The sequence below is a fragment of the Eurosta solidaginis genome, chromosome 2 (genome assembly GCF_040869045.1).
Source record: "Eurosta solidaginis isolate ZX-2024a chromosome 2, ASM4086904v1, whole genome shotgun sequence".
NCBI classification, from domain to species: domain Eukaryota; kingdom Metazoa; phylum Arthropoda; class Insecta; order Diptera; family Tephritidae; genus Eurosta; species Eurosta solidaginis.
In genome coordinates, this window is record NC_090320.1 from 207653166 (window position 1) to 207665947 (window position 12782).

A 12782-nucleotide genomic window follows, 5' to 3' on the forward strand; every position below is an offset into this window, starting at 1 on the left:
CACAACCACAGTTTCAATTGACAATTGATTTGAACTAAATTTAAATACCATTCTCATATGCGAAATCCGATATGTTTGCATCTCAGTTTTGCTTGCTATTTTGGGCTGTATATAAAATACCATGCTCATCTCTCCCACAGTCAGCTATAGTGCCCAACGTAGGGCATGATTTTAGAAATCCTTTGTTTTACCGTTTGTGCTAGCTGAGCATCGTTACCTGGCTGACTGTTTGTTAGGAGACCCCAACTGACAGGATAGTCTTTTTATGTTTGCCATCTCTCCTTTGCTTTCCACAATTGATATCTCTTCCTTCATTTCGTTTGGATATTTTCTTTTGTGCCTGTGGTTGAGGACAGTGTTGATATAAATCCTTAAAAAATATAAGCTTGTAGTAATAAACTTATACCTATTACCGGCACTAATAGTTGCCAGTAACGTCTAGAAATCCTTATTTATATCGTAGTAAATGTTTCCTGAGTGCAGGAGCTACATAAGTATTGAAGTGACCGGAAGTCAGCAGGCAGTTTAGGTAAAATCTCTTAAAGAGTTGAACATATTCCAATCTTTCTTCATGTGGAAGTCATTAACGTTAATTTCGAGCGCGTTTTTCTCTCCAGAGTCACAAATTTATCTTTACACCCTAGTTATATCACCTCTGTGAGCCGTTGCATACAAACACAAATATGCCTTAGATTATTTTGATGATCCTAAATAAATTTGCCAACAGAAAACAAGCAAAAAAACCACAACAAAGCAAGAAAAGATACAAATATAACAGCAAATTATATATTTCGTAGGTACTCATAAATGAACAAAAGCAAAGGCGTGACATGCATATATAAAGGGCAAAGGAAGTAGACAAGTTCGTCCACTATGAGCATTTCAGATGGTGCGGTTGCGATCAAGCGTAAGTAGCGCCGTCACCGCCTTTGACGTGGTTCCGCTCAAATGTAGCAGCAATAGCAAAAGCAAAGTTTTTTTTTTTTGCTAAAAAGTGTAAAGGAACTGTATTTTGTTGTTGACATTTTTCATAATTACAAAGCGATACTTACATAATATCCGCACACTTGTAAAGAATTGCTTGCCAAGCTCTTTTGTTATTATTTTTTTTTAGTATTTTCTTTGCTTCTTGCTTTTCCTTTACAAAGTTTTTTACAACTCCTTCTGTTGTGAACAGACTTTGAAACACCAACAGTCACGGTGAGATTCAGTCGCATCATCACCAACTAGAGATATACGCCGCCGACAAACGCCGCCGCCGCCGCCGATTAGGGTCGTTTTTCGGACGCCGCCGCCGAATGTCAAAAATATCGGCGTGGCGGCGGTGGCGGCGGCGTCCAGTGCGGTACTATATTTTCTATTCGTTTAAGACTGTTTAGGCCATTTATTGTTCAAGTCGAAAATTGGTCGGATATGGTCGAAAGTGATATCAACGGATACCCATCACTGCTAGTTATAAGAAACTAATTGCGAAATTTAACTCTTTATAACTATTCAAAAGTTATTTAAAAAAAAAACAGGTGTTTTCGATGTCAGCATAACACGGACTTTGCATCATCCAATTCACCAAGTTATTAAAACAAAACACTAAAAGAAAAGTTTATATAATAACTTTATATAATCACTTTGCATATCTTTCCAAAAAAAAAAAAAAAAATACCCAAGGCGTTTCAAATTGTTTTCAAGTTGTTAAAAAAAGCAAAAAAAGTACCGATTTTTTTTAAATTTTATATTGCGATTGGCTGAAAGAATAAGCGAAATCAGTGATGCAAAATGCTTTAGTAGGTTCTAGAGGCATAAACACTCCTTTGAAATTTTTTTTACCTCATACTTAAGTTGAGAATATATGTACGTATGAGAAGGGTTTGAAAGATCACTTGGGCTTATATTCAAACATCTGCTGATTATTTGCGAAACTATACAATATCCTCTGAAATGTTAATTTTAATTTTAACACTTCATCCTTCAACATCCAAGTCTCCCGGTTTGACATAAAGTTGGCGGCCCTATTCAAAACTATACCCTTGGAGTTAATCACATTGATTAATGCCTATCAACCAAGTTTAAATATCACTTACACGTTGCGGCTCCTTTTACAAATGTGAATACGTAGGCACATATATGTATTTAGCAGGTGAGGCTTTGTCCTTCGCAAGAACACTCAAAGTGGTGAAGCAAAAGCTTTCCCAAGACAGTGGAAAAAATGACCGTGTGTGCTACTACCCGAACGAAGTGGACAGTCGAACTAGTCTGAAAACTGAAGCTACGCGGTCATCCATAATGAGCTCTTATATCGTTAGACCGGAAAACAGCAGTAAACATCATTCAACTTAAAATCGGTCGACTTTCATTCTAAAATATCGTTTTGATTTAACGAAGACTATTGAAATCACTGATGTGAACACAAACGTCTACAAACTCTGATCTACATTTTAAAAATTTTATCCAGGGTCCTTGTAAAATTTTAATTATATAGATGCACCGAGGATTATACGATTTTCACCCATTACGCAATTACGGCATCCTTGGCCGAACTCCCTAACGTTTCAATTTGTTTCTCTAGTGTAGCTCGGCAAAAGCATCCGTTGGAAAGTCTTCGCAGCTACACCTAGAGCTTCTAGGAAAATGACGTCGACGAAAGTATGAGTTCGAATTCGCAGTCCTATAGCTTCTGTGCTGATATATGGTGTGAGGGTCAGAAGGCCTGGTAGCGACTGGTGGTCGGGATTGCCACTGTTCGCATATCGGGAATTGTAGCTCTTAAAAATAGCCAAAACAACTGGAGGCGCCCTGTGCCACGAGTTTCATGAGTATTATGAGACCATTAATAGCAACCGTAAGTCAACTTTGTGTGTGGCCGCCAAGGAGCCACAAATGGTTTAAAGAATTTGTGTTCGCGACGATTGTTAGGAGTTAACCCTAGGTGAAACTACGCTTTGCACGGGATATGCAGACAAAAGTGTGGCTATTTTATGTATCTCTATTTCTTTTCAGCAGACGCTGCAGTACAAATTCCAAAGACCGGGGCTAGGTTCGAGGCCTCTCTGGAGCAAGTGAACGAGGGACAATCCCTCCGCAAGGAGATACTCCTGAAAATGTTAGAACAGTCTACGAGATTTTGAGACAAAAACCTCGGATCTTTCCGAAATGGCCAACACGTTGATTTCCTTAAATACATACAAGCAAACCCTTTCATAAATACTATTTTTTTAAATCGAAAAATCAAGCTTTTTAAAGTAAGAACACCGGCGTACCCCGGCGCGCCGCCGGTATATAATAGAGCCTGCGCCGCCGATTAAGTGATCGGCATAAGCCTCTATCACCAACATGCAACCTTCATCAACTCCATCCAATGGCTCACTAGCAACAGAGCACTTCATCCTTAGCGTATTTATTGTTGCCGGTGTTGTCGTTGTCGTAGAAGTGCAGGTAAATTATGTTGGTGTTGAAATTATTACCGCAAAAATTATGAAAATTATGTCAAGCTGTCGTTATTGGGTTGAAAAGGTGTATAAAATAACATCCCTTTTGCTACTGTGATGAGATTGTTTTGAATTAAAAGTCGTCATTATATGAAGGAGCTTTTCCGAAATGAACAACGTGAGATACTTGAAAGTACTGCGGTGTCCTTAACCACAAGTGAGCATATCCCTTAATTGCTTTGTTTTATGTTTTTTTAGTTTCACATAACAAAATTTTATATGTATGTACTTACTTGAATTTATTAAATTTGATAACATAAGCTGGAACTAGAATGTTCCTACTGGAATGTTTTTACGCTACGCTAATAACCTTTATATGAAATTTCATTTCTTGGCATTTAAAATTTAGATTGTCAATACTTAATATATATGGAAACCATTGTTAAAATCTTGCATGCTCTAAGGACCGACTCCGTTTAATTTTCAATTCTTCTTCTCTCTCTACTTGATTTCCAATTACCTCGGATTTACTCGGGGTTTGAATGGTTTGCATTTCGTTTTCCCATAAAAAACAAAAACATAGATACGTAGCGCGACTTACCTCCGAGGAGGTTTGGACCGAGCTTCTCTTCCAATTTGCATCGCGCTTATTTTTAATTTAAATTTCCGGAACTGGACCTAGGGCGACCCGCTTAGAAGACATTTTTTCTAATTTAAGAACTTTTTTCAAAAATTTTTATGTTGCTTTGCATGGGACTAGAACCCAGGGCCTTCGGTGTGGTAAGCGTAGCACTACACCAGGTCGACTGCCCATATAACGTTTATTTACGCTTACGAAACAAGTAAATACTTACAATGACTGCTCCCGCTATGATATTAAAACCATACTTGATGACTTTAACGCCGAGGTGAGCACGAAAGGGGTCATAAATTAAGCGTCGCCTGGCCGAAGAACAAGAAACCAAATCGACAAAGTCTCTAATTTGCGGCAGGCATGGTTCAAGCATCCTGGATGTGATCCCTTTACTAGGTCCTTCCTCTGCTAGTAAGGGCTTTAGAATGTGCCCGCGTTAGGTATACCGGTCGTAAACTGCGATCAAAATACCATGGCTATTCAGTCCAGAGTGGTTCATTACTCCAAAGAATACGAGCGGAGCTCACTTTTGGGGAAGTTTACAATAAAGCATACACAATATGCATACAGCTATGCAGTATCTTTTCCGCAGAACATACATTTTTCAGTTGATTCAACTGCGAAAGGTCAAAGAAATGGTTGAACACAGATCCCTTACAGATGCCTATCCTTTGCAAAAAACAATTGATAATTAAAAGAGTGGGAATGTACGCAATCTTCTTTTTAAAAATTTTCGAAACTGCGTTAGGCTATGCTGAACGGTGCTATAGGATCTAGCGTAAACGTGACGAGTAGTTGACACGGTTTAAACGGTTAAGCGCAAATTAAGTAAGTAAGTTGACACTTAATGTCGTGGACACGAAAGGACAATTTGATTCGATGTGATGAAAAGGTTGTAATAACATTTCTTAATTGTGATGCAGGTTATTCTGGTGCATACAAAAGGTCCTCCCCTTCTCTTAATCATGGATGCGCCCTTTTTAGCTAGTTCATCCACTTTTTCATTGCATATATTGCCATATGCCCTGAGACCCAATATAGATTAATGTCTCTTCCTATCGCAATTTTTCCAAGAATCGCTTGCACTCTAACACACTTTTAGATGATGTGCTTTGCAGGATTATTGCCTTAATAACTGCTTGGCTGTCAGCACAAAAGTTGACGCGACTGCGGTTTAATTTATTTTCTTTGAATGTTTCTACTACTTTGGTTACGGCTACAACTTTTACCTCAAGAACACTACAGTGATCTGGCAGCGTGTAGAATCTGTTTATTTTAAGACGTGCGCAGTCCATTGCAGACCATAGTCCTTAAATTACTTTGAAACCACCGGTATACGAGCTCCCTTGCGGTCTGCGCTCCACAAGGGATTGACAGTTGCTAACGCTATGTTCAAGCCTCCCGTTAGGCTAAGATTCATAGCCAACGTACCCTCTGTAATTCTTTGAGGTACATTCGTTTGTGAGTGGCCATCCATCTGCAAGGACTCCATAGCATAGAATGAGCTTTACAATACCAAATGAAAGAGTGAGAGGGCGATAAGCCCCACGTACACCCTCTGCATTCGTTTACATTCATAAAGTGCCGTCCTGGCCTTCACTCTCTCCTACACGTTGACCTTCCGCAACAACTTACTGCCTAAAAAGATTCCAAGATATTTTAAGCTAGGTTTCTCCTGTAGGGTCACCCCTTCGTGCTTAGGCCTGCTTCAATTTTGAACCTTGTACCCCTAACTAAAAGAAAACCATATCCGTTATCTTCGCGTTGGTGGTCAACCTGACACTAGCCCAGATATGTATATCCCGAAGCCCGTAATCCATCAAAAAGCTAGTTGTTAGAAAACACTTTCCACACTCGTGACAATTGCAACGTCATCTGCGAAAGCCATAAGTTTCTCGTGTCCCTCATCAAACCGCCTGAGCAGTTTGTTGATGACTATCGTCCACAGCAGGGGTGATAGCACCCCGCCCCGCGGCGCCCCTGTCCACTGATTTCGTGGCCTCATACAACCCCAATATGAAGTAATCTTCCTGCAAAATTAAAGACATTGTTGAATTCCCCGGTAATGTCTAGAGTACTCCTAAGGCATACACCTTATATTCCAGGGCTATCTCTATGTTTATAATCACCCTATGCAGTGCAGTGTCTACTGACTTGACTTTGATGCACACATGTTGTGTTTTGGAGAGCAGTTTTTCATTCACTCTGGAATTTATGTACACATCTATCAGGCTGGAGCATCGTTTACGAATCTACGGATACATCCGAGTCAAATACCGTTTCCATTAGACGCAAAGCAGAACTGCATCTAAAGCAATGGTCGGTAGCCTTCCATATGTCAAAAAATGTATTCGTATGTACATGTACATAGTGCAGTGTAGTACATACATAAGATGTACTTAACATTTCGCCGCATAAGCTGATAGAAAGCGCTGTTAAAACTATTTTCGAACAAATACATATATGCGTATGTTCCCCCATGCTGATAAATTTCTTCTTCAATTTCAATTAAAAATCTAAACAGACGAGCAAATGAACTGTTAAGTTTTATGTTAACTGCTTAACATAAATTTTAAACCGTGAGAGTAGCATTTATTGAATGAGAAATACGGGGTACTTCGTTGTTTGCAATTTTGTCAACATTTTTAATGTATTCACTTGTAATGTCTACGATTCTCTAGTTTATTACTTTAACATTAAATGAGAGGAATGCATTGCCTATGTTGGATTTAATTAAATGCAAATATAGCAATTTATTATACATGTGTTAACTCATAGTAGAAAGCATTTCCATAGAAACGTTCAGCTCATGTGAAAAGGGCAAGAGAATGTTGCAAAGGTCAAAAAGCATACAGACTTCGGGATATTTAAGTAGCTAGTTTACTATGCTCGGGCGCAGTTGGAAGTTGCACGTATGCGAGCGAGTTAAAAGTTTTAAATTTCACCCAGTAGAACATGAAAGACCAATGTACGTCTTTTTTTGTTAAGGTTTTACTTAACAAGAAATATTGTAAAGAGTGCAACTGATTTGAATAAAAAACGCCTATGTTAGCTCAAGGTTAATATATTTGACATAAGCTGGGGTTTTTATGAATGAAATTCTGAGATATGACGTTCTTCAACCGAATTCTGAAATAGAGCGTTTTTCAAACGAATTCTGAAACAGTTCGTCATTTAAACGTTAGTTAAGATCGGGCGGCCTTAGATCTCTTCGGAGGTTATCGCGCCTTACACTTATTTATTTTATATTTAAGATAGGGCGTTTTAGAAAGGACAGCCGAGATAAGACAAATAGATTGTTGGACTGCTGTGAACAAGATGGCCTTTATAGTTATGACGCAATTGATGAATTGCGCTACGAAGTAGTGGCGCCGCTCCCCTTTTATGCGTAAAGGCGGTCCCACGGGGGCGACACCGGAAGAGGATTAGCCAATAAAAAAAAAGCCAATATAGGGTTATATTCCACTCAGCAGTCGATATCTAGTACAAACAAATTTCAGATTTACGCTAGAACTTTTACACATTTACTCTCACCTTATTGGGCTGAACAACCATCTTATCATTTCGCGTTTTCCTCACAGATCTCCTGATCATACGCCATCTGTTAAATACGCAGGTCATTTAATAGATTACAATTCTCAGGGATAGATCACCAAGTGTCAATTTCACCCTTCTTCATTGCTGTGCAAAGTGGCCACCTCGCAAATTTTGAGAATATATTTACAGAGGTAGCCGCAGCCAGTTATAAATGGTGTCACGTCGAAATCGACCTGTTCATGTGGCCACTCCAAATATGGCTCTGGCCATAGATAGTCAGTCTCTTTATACTTCTGTGTGCTGATGATAAATTAATTTTTTTCTTTCAGTGAGAAGGTGCGTCGGTATAGTCGCTTCAACGACAGGGTGGAATTTGCGAAAACCGTGCGTTAAGATGAGGTGATAAGTAGTGCCCTTTTGCGTTTGACAAAGATATAAGCTGCCCGGTACTTTCGGAAGTACACTGCCTCCGCACAAATTTCTGCACAACACAGGATAACAGAATCCGAAGCGCATGCAAGCAGCTGTATAGTACATGGCTTTGATCCACCCATATTTGCATTAGACGGCTTAGATATCCTATGAACTGTGCAGTCTTCTCGCAGGCTCATTAGAAGTGTTATGAACAGGTTAGCAAGAGTATCTCATCATCATCATAACCATTAATCATCGATTTTGGTCGTTGCGTAACAAGTCACCTATCCCTGTTTACCGATAAATGACGCCGTTTGTGAGCACCAAGAGATTTTAAGTCTTCCTCATTAAAAGCTCTTTCATCTCAGCGGAGGTCCCCCCTTTTCCTGCTTCCAAATGTCCTTGTTGATAGAAACTCCTTGTTGACCGAAGCGTCTTCTCCATTCAAGTAATAAAATGGTCAGCGAAGCCTTTGGGTTTAAAACTTAGGCGTCCAACTCATACAATTCATGATTATAGCTCTTTCAATATTCGCCGTTGGCATCACGGACAAGACGATAAATCTTCCGGAGAGCTGATCTCTTGAATGATCGAAAGGCCATCTCACCTCCCCTCAACACCATCCATGATTTTGAACCATACATCAGGGCAGATTAATACAAAGGGCTTGTGGGACGTGCTTATTGTTCGCCGTGCTTACCGTACGAAACTGATTAAGGCTACGCTTAACGTTTGGGATTGGATCTAGAGTAATGGGGTTAGTTGCTAAGTAGTTCCCCTATTAAAGAGCGAACGGACATTTCAATTCGATGTGAAGCAAACGTTGTAATCTCATCATTGTAGAATCGTATCATGTAACTGTCTGTATCCCAAGCGTCAGAACTGATGCAGTGAATTATTTATGTCTAGAATAGAATCGTAATGGAACTCAATGTGGTGTTGTCTTGCAACCGGATGTCGTTATCCTTAAAATGGTTTGACAAACTCCGTATCTTTCCAAGATAAAACCTTGGCAAGATTATTATTGGTATCAAATATTCGGCTAAGAAATGTCTGGGCAGGTAATATCGAGCCGATAGTTGGGCCACTGATAATGCAATTAGATGTAAGTAAATGTAAGGCGCGATAACCTCCGAAGAGATCTAAGGCCGAGCTTCTCTTACAATTTGCGTCGTGCTCCTCTTGATTTTTCCCTACAAATTGGCCGGACGGGACCTACATGTTTTATGCCGACTCCGAACGGCATCTGCAAGGCAGATGAGTTTTCACTGAGAGCTTTTCATGGCAGAAATACAATCGGAGCGCTTGCCAGACACTGCCGAGGGGCGACCCCGCTTAGAAAAATTTTCTTCTAATTGAAAAATCTTATTTCTAAAATTTTGACGTTGGTTTGCCCGTTAGTTGAACCCAGGGCATACGGTGTGATAGGCGGAGCACGCTACCATCACACCACGGTGCAATTAGATACGTGTGATTTAATACCGTTAGGTTGAGCCCAAGCGGGCAGGATTTCACGTTTAAAGCATATTTATTAATTGCTGGCCGGGGTGGGACTTATCAAAGACCATGATTTTAAGTCCCGGGCAAAGCAAGCATCAAAAATTTAAAAGTAAGTTTTTTTTTCCAATTAGTAAACAAACATTTTTCTGAGCGGTGACGCCCCTCGGCAAAGCTTTGGCAAACACTCCGAGTGAAAAGCCTGCGAGTGAAAACTCATCATCCTTGCAGATGTCGTTCGTAGTCGACGTAAAACAAGTCTCGTTCAACCGATTTGTAGGAAAATTGGATGAAAATTGGAGGTAAAGCTTGGTCTAAATAGCTTCGGTGGCATATTGCACTTCGTATTTTTATACTCAGTTGAGCAGAGCTCACAGAGTATATTAAGTTTGATTGGATAACGGTTGGTTGTACATATATAAAGGAATCGAGATAGATATAGACTTCCATATATCAGAATAATCAGGATCGAAAAAAAATTTGATTGAGCCATGTCCGTCCGTCCGTCCGTCCGTCCGTCCGTCCGTTAACACGATAACTTGAGTAAATTTTGAGGTATCTTGATGAAATTTGGTATGTATGTTCCTGAGCACTCATCTCAGATCGCTATTTAAAATGAACGATATCGGACTATAACCACGCCCACTTTTTCGATATCGAAAATTTCGAAAAACCGAAAAAGTGCGATAACTCATTATAAAAGACCGATAAAGCGACGAAACTTGGTAGATGAGTTGAACTTATGACGCAAAATATAAAATTAGTAAAATTTTGGACAATGGGCGTGGCACCGCCCACTTTTTAAAGAAGGTAATTTAAAACTTTTGCAAGCTGTAATTTGGCAGTCGTTGCAGATATCATGATGAAATTTGGCAGGAACGTTACTCTTATTACTGCATGTACGCCTAATAAAAATTAGCAAAATCTGAGAAGGACCACGCCCACTTTTAAAAAAAAAATTTTTTTAAAGAAAAATTTTAACAAAAAATTTAATATCTTTACAGTATATAAGTAAATTATGTCAAGATTCAACTCCAGTAATGATATGGTGCAACAAAATACAAAAATAAAAGAAAATTTAAAAATGGGCGTGGCTCCGCCCTTTTTCATTTAATTTGTCTAGGATACTTTTAATGCCATAAATCGAACAAAAATTAACCAATCCTTTTGAAATTTGGTAGGGGCATAGATTTTATGGCGCTAACTGTTTTCTGCGAAAATGGGCGAAATCGGTTGATGCCACGCCCAGTTTTTATACACAGTCGTCCGTCTGTCCTTCCGCATGGCCGTTAACACGATAACTTGAGCAAAAATCGATATATCTTTACTAAACTCAGTTCACGTACTTATATGAACCCACTTTACCTTGGCATGAAAAATGAACGAAATCCGACTATGACCACGCCCACTTTTTCGATATCGAAAATTGCGAAAAATGAAAAAAATGCCATAATTCTATACCAAATACGAAAAAAGGGATGAAACATGGTAAGGTAATTCGATTGTTTTATTGACGCGAAATATAACTTTAGAAAAAACTTTATAAAATGGTTGTGACACCTACCATATTAAGTAGAAGAAAATGAAAAAGTTCTGCAGGGCGAAATAAAACACCCTTAAAATCTTGCCAGGTATTACATATATAAATAAATTAGCGGTATCCAACCGATAATGTTCTGGGTCACCCTAGTCCACATTTTGGTCGATATCTGGAAAACGCCTTCAAATATACAACTACCACCACTCCCTTTTAAAACTCTCATTAATACCTTTAATTTGATACCCAAATCATACAAACTCATTCTAGAGTCACCCCTGGTCCACCTTTATGGCGATATCTCGAAAAGGCGTCCACCTATAGAACTGAGCCCCACACCCTTTTAAAATACTCATTAACACCTTTCTTTTGATACCCATATTGTACAAACAAATTCTAGGGTCACCCCTGGTCCACCTTTATGGCGATATCTCGAAACGGCGTCCACCTATGGAACTAAGGAATACTCCCTTTTAAAATACTCATTATCACCTTTCTTTTGATGCCCATATTGTACAAACAAATTCTAGGGTCACCCCTGGTCCACCTTTATGGCGATATCTCGAAAATGCGACCACCTATACAACAACCACCACTCCCTTTTAAAACCCTCATTAATACCTTTAATTTGATACCCATATCGTACAAACACATTCTAGAGTCACCCCTGGTCCACCTTTGTGGCGATATTCCGAAAAGGTGTCCACCTATAGAACTAAGCCCCACACCCTTTTAAAATACTCATTAACACCTTTCTTTTGATACCCATGTTGTACAAACAAATTCTAGGGTCACCCCTGGTCCACCTTTATGGCGATATCTCGAAACGGCGTCCACCTATGGAACTAAGGATTACTCCCTTTTAAAATACTCATTAACACCTTTCTTTTGATACCCATATCGTACAAACAAATTCTAGGGTCACCCCTGGTCCACCTTTATGGCGATATCTCGAAACGGCGTCCACCTATGGAACTAAGGATTACTCCCTTTTAAAATACTCATTAATACCTTTAATTTGATATCCATATCGTACAAACGCATTCTAGAGTCACCCCTGGTCCACATTTATGGCGATATTTCGAAAAGGCGACCACCTATAGAACTAAGGCCCACTCCCTTTTAAAATACTCATTAACACCTTTCGTTTGATGCCCATATTGTGCAAACGCATTCTATAGTCACCCCTGGTCCATCTTTACGGCGATATCTCGAAAAGGCGTCCATCTATAGAACTTAGGTCCACGCCCTTTTAAAATACTCATTAATACCTTTCATTTGATACCCATATCGTACAAACGCATTCTAGGGTCAACCCTGATCCACCTTTATGGCTATATCCCTAAATGGCGTCCACCTATAGAACTATGGCCCACTCCCTCATAAAATACTATTTAATGCCTTTCATTTGATACACATGTCATACAAACACATTCCAGGGTTTCCCTCGGTTCATTTTCCTACATGGTTATTTTCCCTTATGTTGTCACCATAGCTCTCAACTGAGTATGTAATGTTCGGTTACACCCGAACTTAACCTTCCTTACTTGTTTATTACTTGATTTGAATAACCACGTCATCCCCTAAATCCGCATGATAAGTGCTTCAGTCATATGCAAGCGAAGCATCGATGACAGGGCTGCTACGCCTGTCACGCTGACCTCTCTCATGCCTTGATTAGCTTCGTACGTAGGATAAGGAATTTTGAGAAAGTCTCTTAATATGGCAAGCAGATATGAGG